At 48.8% G+C, this 14,004-nt stretch overlaps 1 long non-coding RNA gene across 2 annotated transcripts; it reads right to left on the reverse strand.

The window, feature by feature from the left end:
• Positions 1-1,811: 1,811 nt before the first annotated feature.
• Positions 1,812-12,777, reverse strand: LOC119879409. Of its 2 annotated transcripts, XR_005387494.1 has the most exons (5): positions 12,488-12,777; positions 5,735-5,873; positions 5,217-5,268; positions 3,740-3,843; positions 1,812-1,940 (listed from the first exon to the last, which is right to left on the reverse strand). It is a non-coding gene; the product is annotated as an uncharacterized LOC119879409 (long non-coding RNA). The 2 variants fall into 2 exon arrangements; XR_005387493.1 differs by lacking the exon at positions 12,488-12,777 and having other exon boundaries at positions 5,735-5,981.
• Positions 12,778-14,004: the final 1,227 nt, after the last annotated feature.

The following is a 14,004-nucleotide window of genomic DNA, read 5'->3' on the forward strand; positions in this document are numbered from 1 at the left end:
CTTTTCCAGGACCCAAGAATTATCCCACCCCTGAAATCATGTACTCCTACATTGCATTTTCTGACTACTACTTCCTGAACTTACGTGGTAATCACTGAATTGTTCCTACTTCACTGGGGCCTACAACCACTGACTCTTACTTTCTTCTGATTAATTCTGATTCCTGTTATCTTGATTTCTCTCCTCACCCACTTCAGAATCTATGATTCATAATTTCATTGAATTTCTTACCATAGTCTATGCTCTCTTGCCAGATCTTTTTATTCTGCTTTCTTGGGTGGAAAGTCTCCAGTATGAAATTCCAACAATTTGACTTTCTGATGTTGATGAATGCTGCTGAAAAAATAATTTCATACAACAAGGAAGATACAAACAATACCCATAATTCTCAATACCTGTAAGACTATTCGTGGTGATATTTTTTATGAGAGTTAGAGAAATATGCGAGACAATCTTAATGCACAAAAATTAGGATTCGGGCAAATTATGGTGCAGCCAATCCTAGATAATGAAAAGGAAATGTCCAGCTGTAAAAAATAAGGTGAGATAATAAGCACTCGAGGTGATGTTAATGGCAGTCTAGGATGGGGTGGTGTGCAGATTATTAAATTTGGCTAGGGGCTTGGGTTTTGCTGCTTATCTGGGACAAAACAACTATCATCACAAAGAATTGGAAAGGTCTCTGACTGGGATCTGAGTTAAAAATTTCCCTTGAGATGTTAAAATCCTGTGCCTGGGATGCCTGGGTGGCTCAACACCTGTGCATCTACTTTTGGATCAGGGGTTGATCCTGGGGACCTGGGATTGAGTCCCGCATCGGGCTCCCTGCAAGGAGTCTGCTTCTCCTTCTCCCTGTGTCACTGCCTTTCTCTGTGTCTCTCGTGGGGAAGTAAAATCTTAAAACAAAATCAAGAAATCCTGTGCCTACTGCTTGCCCCAGTTTTGAGACCAAAATGTGAACTGTGTGATATAGAAATCCACAGCCAAGAATGAAATTGGTTTTAGGTCAGTGTTCCTCTGAGATGTTAGATACAAAATCTATCATGCTGTGTAGGACCATCACCATGGTCCAGGTCACAAGGAAAGCCCTGCTGAAGATGAGTTCACAATCCAAAATTAGAAAACACACGAGCAGACAATCCATGTGAGGGACGGTCAACAGCTATAAAAAAGGGCATATTTACACAAACACTACACCAACACTTTCATGTAATTATTTTTTTTTCACTTTCATGTAATTAAAGACATAGAACAAGAAATTGAAATTCTATTAAAAAGTACAAGATACTGCAGAACAGATGCCAAAACAAACAAACAAACAACAACCCCAGAATGAAAAATAGAGTCACTGAAATAAAGAACTCAGTGGGAAGTATGCACTTCAGATGGACACTATGTACTTTGAAATATTTTCTATATTGAGTCATGAGAGACACAGAGAGAGACAGGGAGAGACAGAGGCAGGGGGAGAAGCAGGCTCCATGAGCCTGTTGAGGTTCGACTCTGGGACTCCAGGATCACGCCCTGGGCCGAAGGCAGGTGCTAAACCGCTGGGCCACGCAGGGATTCCCAAGATGAAGGACTTGAACCAGGGCGTGCCGGCAGAAAAATGTGAGGCTCCACAACGGAAAGGTCAGACTGACGCTGGAAAGTCATCTTTATTTATCCACACAGCCCACACGCTGGGTTTCAGGGATGAGACCGAGGTGGGCGCTGAATACGACGCGAGGCGATCATCTTCTCGCCAGCTCCACGCTTTAGCCTTGTGGGGCGCATGTCGCTGTGCACCCTGACACGGTTCAGCCTGCGCTCGTCACATTCCGGGCTGACCCGAGAGGAGATGGTGGGCATCAGAAGGCAACCCCCGGGGAGGGAGGGCAACCTGGGTTCAGAGTCCGTGGGGCCTGGGCCAGCGCACCCCAGGGGCTCAGCACACACTCCTGGGATGAAAGAATGGACGTGGTTGACGTGGTTACACAGAGAAGCAACAGCACCGCTGACACATACGACTTAGAGAAGTTGTAAGATTAACCTTCACAATTGCCTGAAAGGATACATTTTCCTCAAATTTACCAGAGGGCAGAAGTTGGAGGTATTTGAGTGTGGCTTTCCCAGTGTCCCCACTTTGTGACTGGGTTTGTCTGCATGTCCCGGGCGAGGTCAGCTCTGGGCTGGGGGGGACGGAGCCCAAAGTTCCACTGGGGCTGATGGAGTTCTCTCAGGCTCAGCAACCCTTGTGGGGGTGGGGCTTCCCTGCTGGACCCTCTGGTCTCCCAGTCTGCCCTCCCCGGGGTGCAGGCCCACAGGCAAATAGAAGCTAGAGTAAATGAACAGCTGTTTCCTACGCCCTTCCTCCTCCTTCTCTCCCTCCTTCCTTCCGTGCCTCCCTCCTCCCTTCCTTCCCTCCCTTCTTCCTCCACCCTTCCTTTCTCTTGCCTCCCCTTCAAACCCCCTCCCTCCCTCCCTCCCTCCCTTCATTAGAACTGAGCTATTTACCCCAATCCCCCTGCAGCTGCCCTGTGGCAGAGACACATGCCCTAGCAGGAGCTGTAGAAAACGGGAGGCCGGACCACACGGTACAAAGGTAGAAAGGCAAGAGCTAAGGATGTGGGCCGTCCTTGGGAAGGGTGCACCCACAGCAGAGGAAGACAACTGGGTCAAACCAAGGGGCCGGGACGAGCCCGGGACTGCTCAGTGGCTGCGCTATGAGCTCTGCTTTCCATTCCTCCTCAGGCCCCCAGCCCCAAAGTGCGGTAGCTGGGATCTGAACTCAAGCTCTCTGGCTCCAGAGCCACCATGTTCCATTGGTAATGGAATCCGGCTGAATGGTGGGGGACAGGAGGCATGCAATGCTCCAGAGGAACACGGGCAAGGTGCCCTAATCTGCAGGGTGGAGAGCACGGGGCGCACGTTCCTTAACGGGACCTTATAAGCAGGGGACTCCTGGCTGCTCCTGAAGGATGAGCAGGACCTCCCCGAGGAGTAGAGGCTGGGCGTCAGGAGGAGGCTGAGGAGCAGTAAGCCCCAGGAGACGGGGGGCGCCAGAACTCGGTGCCTTGGAGGGAGGGAAGGAAGTTCTGAGCCAGCTGAGCATCAGCGTCTCCAGCTTCACCTCAGGGGCAAAAGGCACGGATGGCCTAAAAGCCACGTGTTCAAAAGACACGACAACTTGAGGAAAAGCCCAAAAGGAAAGCCAGTCGTGTTGCTCCTCTGGATATTGCAGGCTTTCCTAAGCAAGGCACAGCGCCCAGACCCCGGGATGGAAAAGACCGGCACAAAAAAAAAAAAAGAAAAGAAAACACCGGCACATCTGATGACTTCAAAACGGAAAACTTCCGTGTGACGAAAGACGGGAGCAACACAAGAGACAAGCGTGGCAGGAAGTTCTCGGAAATGTCTTAGCACCAGAAGCCCTATGTCATCTCGGGAGAGACTGCTGACGATTGCATTTCCCGGGCTCCTCACGCTCCTGGAGCCTCTCCAATCAAAGGGGGTGTGTTTTGCTGTGGGTTAGGCCTGCTCTGGGCACCGTGAACACACGGCCTCATGCTGTAATATCTCCATTTTTGCTCCACTGCGGAACCACAAGCACTAAAGACCTTCGATGACTCCCCCAAGGTCACACAGCTAGTAAGTGGTAGCCAGGGGTCAAAGCCAGGCGGTCTGGCCTCCTATACCATTCTCTTAGCCACAGCCTCTGTTGCCCCTGGGCCTCCCCAAGGCAAGGAGCCATGCTTACCTAGGCCTCAGAGTCCCGTCCAATTTCTGGGCTTTCTGTTTGCGTGTCTGGGTATCTCTTCCGTGGCCCCTGAGCGGCCTGGTGGATAAGATTTAGGAACCTGGCTAGGAGAAGAGGCATGAGTCTTGAGGGAAGCAGGCTTTGGGGCCGAGAATTCCTGGGTCCTTCGGCCCGGCCTCAGCAGCTGGCCTCGGGGGCCTGCCAAGGGCCTGCAACCCTCATCTCGCAACACATATCTGTTGAGCACAATCTCTGTGCCAGGCACTCTCCTGGACCCCGCAAGTAGAGCAGAGTGTGGCAGGCACGGTACCTGCTCTCCTGGAGCTGGTGGTCTGGCTGGGGGGACAGAGGACATGCTACACAAGGGGACAAGCGAACCCGACGGTGAGGTACAGGCAGGGCTGGCAACTCTAGAACGGGACGGCGAGGGGAGGCCTCTCCCGATGCCAAGCAGCAGCCAGCCTCAGGCAGGGGCAGACAGAAGCACCCGGACAGGAAGCAAGAGCCAAGGCGCTGAGGCAGGAGCAAGCGGGGCCAATGTGGCCATGACGGAGTGCGGGGGAGGGTTGTAAGAGGCCACATCCTCCCTCCTGCAAGAGCTGGGGCTGCCAAGCCCACACGTGCCTGTCACTCCCTAGCTTGAGGACTTGCACAGGTTTCAGTTTTCGTTTTCAGCTTCCCCCCTACCAAGTCTCACTTGGAGGGCGGCAGCCTGACAACGGCAGGAACCTGGGCTTCATAGTCAGCCCTTCCTGGCCCTTCCATTACTAGCCTAACTAGGTGGTCTAACTTCTCCAGGCCTCACTTTGCTCAACTGTAAATTGGGGCCAATATCCACCTACAGCGAGATGGCTGAGAACGAAGGACATGGCACCCGGCTGAGCGCATCCTTAGGATAAGCCGTTAGCATGGCAATCCTGGCTAGCGTTCAGGTCCCTCGCTGCCTGTTCATCTTAGTGCTGCAAGGCCCCACCTCCTCTCCCTTCCTCGAGCTGGGCTCGCCTCTCCAGGACAGATAGCATCCTCACTTCCTCTACCGACGCTCTACTGCTCTTTTCACTTGTCTGTCTCCACTCTGCTATGGAGTCCTCCCTCCTCCTGCCCACCCCACCTGCCTACCCCCCGTGCTCCTATATCGACCTCGTATCTTTCCTGCATCAAATTCTACTCCAAGGAGGGAGGGAGGATAGCCCGCCGGGAAGGATGGTGCTCTCCACCCACCGAAGACCTCTCTTCCATTGTTTCTGAGCACTGCCCCGTGCACCTGTATACTCCAGCCAGGCCAAACTACCGCCATATCTTGGGCCATGCTGGCATCTCTCATTCCTCTGTCTTTCCATAGAACTCAGAATGTCCTCCTGGTCTTTGATCCTGAGCTTCTCCACCTCCACCTCCAGGAAGCCTTCCCAGAAGTCCACACTGTCTGACCAGGGGCATGCGTGTGTTCTGTTGTTGCCATTCCCATTTTACTCCTTACCTACTTGTCTGTCTCCATCGGCACGGTATGAGGTCTCCACTCCCGGCCCCATCTGAGGGACCATCACATGGTATTAATGAAAAACAGTCGCATTTCCAGATCGGCAAGACAATACTATTCTAGGTCCTGAGTTACTTACGTGATGTTGTCTAACCTCACCACTATGTGAAGGTAGGTTCAGAGACATTTAAAATTACTGGCTCAAAGTCACATGGTTAACGAGTGGTAGAACCAGGCTTGGAAGTCCGTTAAAATGACTTCAGGACCTCTGCTGGGAACAGCTCCACGTTTGATAACTGAATATATGAATGCCCTGGGAAGGCCATTAGGAGGATTTTTCTGGCCTTGACAGTTAATGGGACGGCCCTATGCTTGACGGTCCTGTGAGCTTCGTGAGTGTGAGTCCAGCTTTCTGAGGCTCAGAGTGTTGCCCAAGGTAACACTACCCTGAAAGGTCTCTCCAGCCAGCTGCCTGTCTGTGCTGTACCTCAGTGTTGTTCCCAAACCACGGGACTTACCGTCTGCAGGTTCCTCCAGGTTCTGGTGCCAAGACACGGGCTTTCTGGTGATTGTGTGAACTGTAGAAAAACACCGGCAGAGCTTCACATCACAGCGTTAATGTCCCGCCCTCTTGAAGACTCACCCTCGGCCAGACACCTGCTGAGCATTATCCGGGGGTAACTAGGAGCTCAGCTCGCGAGGACCTCACAATCCAGAGTGGTAAAACCGAGGATAGCAGCCACCGGGCACGTGGAGCTACCTCCTCACCCCCCTTCCAGAAGGGATTTCCCCTGCCTCGCTTCTTTCTGAAGCCTGAAGCCCGCGACTCCCCTTCCCTCGGCTTCTCGAGGTCCGGCCTGGTTCCTGGGGCTGCTCCTGCAGCAGCCTGGACGGGACCCTCTGGCGGCAGGCCCAGCAGGTTAGGGACCTGATTGCACCGCCCCTTCGACAGTCATTGGCTAAAAGAGATTTGGGGAGGAGTCAGAGACCTGTCCCATATCAAGCCCTTGCCTGGATCAAAACTCTCCCCGTCTAGCTCGGGAAACGGACGAGGTTTCAAATCTGAAAAAAGGGATAACTGGGTGGCGCAGCGGTTTGGCGCCTGCCTTTGGCCCAGGGCGCGATCCTGGAGACCCGGGATCGAATCCCACATCGGGCTCCCGGTGCATGGAGCCTGCTTCTCCCTCGGCCTATGTCTCTGCCTCTCTCTCTCTCTCTGTGACTATCATAAATAAATAAAAATTGAAAAAAAAATATTTTAAAATAAAAAAAAAATCTGAAAAAGTTTCTCTGTCCCTGATTACAGGTGGGATAATAGAGACTCAAGAACCTAATGAATGTAACATGGGGACTTCACAGTTTTTGATTTTAGAAAATGTCATTGTGGTAAAGTTCACATAAGATTTACCATTGGAAACATTTCTGAGGATGTGATTCAGGAATTTTAAGCATATTTGCCTCGTGTGAAACTAATTTCCAGAATTGTTTCATCCCCACGGAACGACTTCCCATGGCCCCCTGCGCTCTGTGTCCTCTGGCAAGGACCATTTTCCTTTCTCGAGGAATTTGACTACTCTAGATACTTCCTATATTACACTTTGACTGCAGAGCCCATGCTCTCTCACACTCAATATTGCATCTATTCATCTATGTGTTCGTTCATTCAAGACACAGCACAGTCCAGGACGTGTGTCGTGTGAGACACAGTCGTGAACACATCTGTCCAGACAGCTGTACAGACACCTGGGCAGTTTCCTGAACCCCGCTACCTACTGAGTGGCTCCTTGTTTTAATTCTTGCTGCTCCTTGTCCTTAGCCTGCACGGCTCTTTCCCCTGTGTCTGTCTGGGAAAACCGATTTATAATGAGCCCACGTGTAATCTTGTAAAACCCGTCTGGACCCTGTAGCTCCTCCCGCCAAGTTTTCTCTGAGGCATGGTCTACTCCACATCTATAGTTCCCAGAACACTTTGCTAAATTGTTTTCTTTACATGAAAGTCACTTCTTTTTTTTTTTTTTTTTTTTAAGAAAGCCCACCAGAGTGGCTTGCCCTGTACCTCCGTTTTTTTTTTTTTTCTTCATTTATTTATGATCACACAGAGAGAGAGAGAGAGAGAGGCAGAGACACAGGCAGAGGGAGAAGCAGGCTCCATGCACCGGGAGCCTGACGTGGGATTTGATCCCGGGTCTCCAGGATCGCGCCCTGGGCCAAAGGCAGGCGCTAAACCGCTGCGCCACCCAGGGATCCCTGAAAGTCACTTCTGAGCAAGAAATATATCTGGTCCATCTCTCCGTTGCCAGGACCTGGCTTAGTACGGAAAGATAGAGGTGTTTGGTAAATGTTGGCTGGCTGCTGCCTGGAGATCATCTCAGTTAGGACTGTGAGCTTTCTTCTGCTGACGTCATTACATAGACCTGAACATGATTCAGAAACAAGCACCCTGGCTCACACCGCAGCTGAGCTAGAGAAGCACCTCTGTTGCTTCTGGTGAGCCACAGCTGGGTGCCTTTTTCTAGCAAGGCTCAAACATGAGCCTTTGAAGTCTTCACTATCTTACAAAGCCCGAGTCGAGAGGAAGCATCATTGTGCTCAGGAGCCGCACTCTTAGCTCGGGGAGAACTAGCGAGACCGTCGTAGTCTCCTGTGAAACTGGCCATTCTTTGGCCCGCGCCCAGGGGTCCGGCCGCCCTCCCCCGACACAGGCCTGGGGCTCCGAGGAGACTCTGAAGGGAGGTGGGAGTCACTGTGGTTTCATCTCCTCTCCCCTGCAGCCCCACGTTATTATGGGGTCCCAGCCCAGCCCAGGACCCGCCAGCTGAGTGACTGTAGGGGGCGAGCTTCCAGGCCATCAGTGTGCATCTAAACTCAGATGATGCGTTGAACATACTGGAGCATAGAAAAACATAACAGCCCCGTCCTCTAGTTTCTCAGCCAGTGTCTGAAGTTGCAGATTTTTCTTGAATCCTGTCCCAACCTCTCCATTAGAAGCAGGCACAGAGACAGCTAACAGGGAAATCAACTTCTAGAAAAATGTAATAGAAACATGCCACCCACATTAACAACAAACAACTCTCGTGGAATTCACCTGACAAGGAATGCATGAAAATTTCCTGAAGAAACACATGAAAATTATCCAATCGTACAAAAGGTCTTAACTACCCAGGAGATAAGCACTGCATGATGGTGAGCTGCTGTGCAGCAGCTGGAACCACGCCCTGGAGGCACTCCAGCATGAGGGCAGACCTTCAAACGGCGGTGATTGAAAACCCTACAACAGGCTCTTATAGTAGTATTCCTATAAACTAGGACTGGACCAACTCTCTGTGGTTGGGGGAGCTTTGTCCTCCTGCCCAGAGACAACAGGGTTCTTTAGGTTTGTTCTATTTAGGAGGTGGAGAGCTGCCTGAGAAAGGCCAGCACATAATGGATTTGTGCAAGGAAAGATAACCTTGCAAGAAAGGTTAGACTCCATAGAATCACCACGTGCTATTAAGCGTAGGCCAGGACCTTCCTCTTTTGTATAAACAGTGATATAAAGCTGCTGCTGACAGAACCTAAGAAGATGAAAATAGTGAAAAGATTTAAAGTAGGCGAGATCTTCAGTTACGTTTGTGGCCACTGACATCACAAAATATTAGAATTCGGGACACCTGGGTGGCTCAGTGGTTAAGCGTCTGCCTTTGGCTCAGGTTGCAATCCCGGGGTCCTGGGATCAAGTCCTACATCGAGCTCCCTGCAGGGAGCCTGCTTCTCCTTCTGCCTATGTCTCTGCCTCTGTGTGTGTATCATGAATAAATGAATAAAATCTTTAAAAAAACAGAATCCATCAAGATTGTATACTTTTTGAACCAAGATTAACCAGCTATACTAAGTGCTTGGCATTCCTTTGGCTAAAGATGAGAAAAGAGAACATAAGTTTCCTGTGTCTGTGCCTATAGTGCACATTCATTCATGAGTTTTTTTTAGTTTTTTGATTACAACAACCTGATTGTAATGTAGGATAGAAACTGAAAGAAGGACATGTTTAAATATGTAGACTTCTGAGCAAGTCCCACCCACTCGGCTCAGCAGCAGCAAACATGCCTTTTGCATACTAGGTACGAGAGCATCTTGCCACCAATCCCCTGCCCTACATCTGCTTCCCGGACAGAGGGAGTGTTTATTCGCATAAGGAGAACAGAGACACCAAATAGAGCTTAGAAAAATAAAACAAGATTTTTAAATGCAGGCCCTGGGTACCGAGTAGCCCTGCACTATGACTCCTTGTGAAAAGGGAGGCAAAGGAGATGAGCCCTGCAGTTGCTCCAGCTTTCTGCTTGGAGAAATATGCAGGAAAGCAGAAGCCAAGATGAGCAGGTGACAGCACTTGGGTGAGGAGACACAGACTGAGGTTCAGGCATGTGAGGCGGCCGAGAAATTGTGGAGCAGAAAATTGGAGAGAGGGGAAGGAGGGAGAGCGAGCGTCAGGATGTGTAAGGAAAGGCCTGAAGTCTTGGGCAGCACTAAGAGGCAGAAACTCGGTGAAGGGACGACGGCAACGCTGTGAGCCCAGCAACACCCAGAATGTGTACAGGACGGAGTTGTGAGCACACAGGGTAGAGCGTCCTAGTTGAAAGGGTTGGATAGAGGCCCTCAGAAGTTTACATCTCAGTAATTGGACTCCGCTAGCTTAGAGAAGAGGTTGCTTTAGCCTTATCCTAACACGGCTTCCAAACAAGCTCTGGAAGTTTCAGGTGGATCCACACGGGGCCAAACTGCCTCCCGGAAGAATTTCCAGCACGTCTGAAAGAAACACAGCCAAATCCAGCACTCAGCAATAGAACATTCGCAAAGGACAGCATCGGTTGAAAAGTACTAGAAAAGCAGACAGTAGAAGAAGCAGGAAAATGTGACCCATAGCTAGGAGGAAAAGCAACCAATAGAAATGTGAAGATTTCGATGAAATGGATTATTCTGTGAAGGTGTAGATTTCCAGAACTGACCAGAAAGAAAACAAAGAAAAGAAATAGAAAATCTGCATAGCTTTATGTCTATTTTTAAAAATTTCATTTGTAAATAACTCTTTTTAAATTTATAATCGAAAAACTTTCCACAAGATAGCCTCCAGGCTCAACTGTCTTTCTGGTCAGTGGGTCCAACCTATAGTGAAGAAAATACCACTCTTCCCCAAACTCTTCCATTAGACGGGAGTGGAAGATACATTTCCCATTGGTTTTGGCTATTTTTATTTCTTAATTAAAAAATTTTTAAGAAAGCTTATCCCAACCTGGGTTGAGATCAAAGTCACATGCTCTACCAACTGAGCCAGCCAAAAACCTCATTTCCTAAGTCATGATGAGTTTACCATTACATCAACACTAAAACCAGACAAATGGTACAAAAGAGAAAACTAAAGATAAATAACCTCGTAAACACAGATGTCAAAAATCCTTAACAAGGCATTAGGAATTTAAGTCAAGCAATATATAAGAAGAAAACTGAACCAACCATAGCCAAATGGGGTTTTCCAAAGAGATACGATTGGTTTAGTAGGGCTAGCCAAAAGCAGACACTGAACCAACTGAGCCACCCAGGCACCCCTCTCATTATGATTTTGATTTGCTTTTTCCTATTGACTAATGAGGTTGGCCACATTTTTTGTATGCCCGTCAGTCACTTGGATATCCTCTTTTGTGAAGTTCCTGTTACCAATCTTTTCCTAGTTTTCTTTTGTATCGCTGGTCTTTTCTTCACCATTTTGCTGGAGTTCTTTATCCAATAGGGATATAATAAGCCCTTTTGGGAGCCGTGTGTTCTGCACACTTAGGTTCCCAGGGTATGGTTTGCTTCGTGCTTTCTAAGTGACACTTAAGACATTTTTCCTAGTTGATGCTGTGAAAATATTTTTCTCACATGACCTTCAAGTCAGTATTGTCCAATAAAAATGAAACAAGCCACATTGGGCACAAAATTTTCTAGTATCTAATGAAAAGAGCAAAAAGAAACAGGTCAATTAATTTCAAACATGTTGTAGGGATGGGCAGCCCGATGGCTCAGCGGTTTAGCGCTGCCTTCATCTCAGGGCCTGATCCTGGAGACCCGGGATCGAGTCCCACTTCGGGCTCCCTGCATGGAGCCTGCTTCTCCCTCTGCCCGTGTCTCTGCCTCTCCCTCCCTGTGTCTCTCGTGAATAAATAAGCAAAATCTTTTAAAAAATATGTTTTATTGAATCCAGTATGTCCAAATCATCAATATTTCAATATAAATACTCTTGAGATGTTTTATTGATTGTTGATACTATGTTTAAAATCCAGTGTAAATTTTATACCTTACAGTGCGTCTCCAGTGCTCAATAGCCATTGATGACCCGAGCGATCCTACACAATTTGTTTTTGCTCTTTCACATTTAGATGTAATTTTTACCTGAAGTGGATCCTTGAGTGTGCTTATGTCGTAGGAATCTAGCTTAATTTTTTTCTCTATAAGTATCCAATTGACCAAGAACCAATGTGTTGCAAACACAGTCCATCTGCATCATTCTGTTATGATACTTTTGTCTTCAGTCAAGTGTCCACGTAGGTGTGAACCTGGGTCTGGACTCTTCTTGCCACTTATCTATTTGTTTATGCTGGCACTAATACTATGCGATCTTAATTACTACAATTTTTGTGGTAAGTCTTGGTGTCTGGCAGGAAAATTACTCCTACCAGTTCTTAAGGGAGTCATGGATATTCTTGGGTCTTTTGCCTGTCTGTGGAAATGATAATCAGCTTATCAAGTTTCCAAATATATGTGTTACAATTTTGATTGAGATTCCACTGAATCTGTACTTGGTTTAAGAGAACTTTAAATATATATGATAAATACATATATATTATTATTATGTTAATTGTTAATATATTATAATGAACATTATAATATACACCATAAGTTTATTTGATGCTATCATCTGGAGAGGATATGGATGTGTCCTTGCCTTCTAGGCTTGGTACCTGCCTTTTTCTGGGATCCAGAGGTTCAACCCTCAGAGCTTTGATGACAAGATAATGGGAGGTGCCGCCCCCCCCCCCCGCCCCCGCACCTTTTTGCCGGAGGCATTTCTCAAAACAGAAAATCCCTAGTACGTTTTACAAGTCCTAGGGTGCAGGACAATAGAGTCTTGGAGGAACCAGACCAGGGAACCTTGAATCCTTGTATGTCTATAATAGGGGTCTTGTGCTCTGTGTGTGAGTTCTTAGGGGTCGCCCATTCTCCGCATTCACTTTCATCCAGGGCAGATCAATAGGACTCACCCGTGTAGAGATCAGATGAGATGTTTTCCACTCACTCTTCTCTACCTTGTGTCCCTGGTCTTGCTGTTTGCTCTGTGGTCACAGACCAAATTCTACGGAGAAACCAGTTATAAATGTAGAATTCATTCAGGCTGGCTAATTGGGAAAGAGAGGAAAGAAACAGGTTTTCTGGAAAAAAGGATCTTGCTAAAGGTATCTCCGGCATCTGAAGGCGATTTCCAAGGATGAAGGTAACATACAGAGAATAGTACAATAACCTTGTTATGGGTGAAAACGCCATCATGGAAAAGGCTTACCCTCCGAGCTAAATGTTATTGGCATTGTCTTGAGTTCCCAACCTTCACCAAGTCAAGCTCCTGGGGATCGACTGTTCTGGCAATTCCGGATGATATCAGGACCGGCCCACTCACAGGGAAATCATCTCTCCAGGATAGGATTTGTGAATCACGGAGGTCTGGTTGGAGTTGGCTGGAAGGTTGGGGAGGATAAGACTTTCAAGTCTTCGGGGCTGAGGGGGAATACGAGGAAAGTAGACAGTGGGGAAACAGGGAACAGGAGCGAGACAAAAACAGCGGGGACTGGACCTTTTGGAAGGAATAGAGCAAGGATGCGTGGGGAACCTGTAGGTTAGCGCGGCTAGAAAGGAAAGCACTAGGAACAGGAGGGAAACAGGTAGGCCTGTGAGTTGAGAGAGGTGGACAACGCTGGGGAGTGTTGAGGACGTAAAGGGACACAAGAGGAAGCGGCTTTGGACGACGAGAGGAGGAAGGACAATGAGAGGAGGGAGGAATAGAGTAGATAGGTGGAGGGCGGGGTCCAGAGGAGGAAGGAATAGAGTAGGCAGGTGGAGCACGGGGTCCAGAGGAGGAAGGAGTAGAGTAGGTCGGTGGAGCCTGGGGTCGAAACAGGAGATCTGAGGCAGCTTTTTGGTCATTTCTCCAAACGGCGTTTGGCTAGTTACTCATCTTGACCAAATGAGTAACTGGACATAAGCTCAGACTTACCCCAGTCTTTATGTCCCACGCCAGCCCCGCATCATCCCCTGGCTCAATGCCCATTATGAAATATGTGTGCCCCTCCCTCCGGGCGTGTCAGTGGGCTCACCAGCCAGGGACAGGGCCCCGGGTGCGAGGTTGGAGAGTGACCCCAGGAAATAGCAGACAGAAGAAATATCACAGGAGTCCCTAGGCCTTGGGATAACCTGTAGTTTTGCCCCTTACTAGGCAAAGATCAGTGAAAGGGCTGTGCTGCAGTCAGGGGCTGCGCACCAAGAGAATGGATCTGAAGCAGGTGTGGGCAAAGTGGGACGTGCATGCCTCCAGCTGGTTAACTTACTACACTCTCCAAAGCCCTTGTGCATCACTTAGGTCCCTCCATGAACATGGAGTGGTCAGTGATATTATGTCTATTTTCCCGCAAGGATACTGTAGGCCAGACAGGGAAGTAGATAGGCAGGCAGTGGGTTCCAAACCGGTGTGACTGACACTTGAGCCAAAACTTGGGGTGTCGCAGGCAGG

The sequence above is a fragment of the Canis lupus genome, unplaced genomic scaffold, assembly GCF_011100685.1.
Source record: "Canis lupus familiaris isolate Mischka breed German Shepherd unplaced genomic scaffold, alternate assembly UU_Cfam_GSD_1.0 chrUn_S749H912, whole genome shotgun sequence".
Classification (NCBI taxonomy): Eukaryota; Metazoa; Chordata; class Mammalia; order Carnivora; family Canidae; genus Canis; species Canis lupus.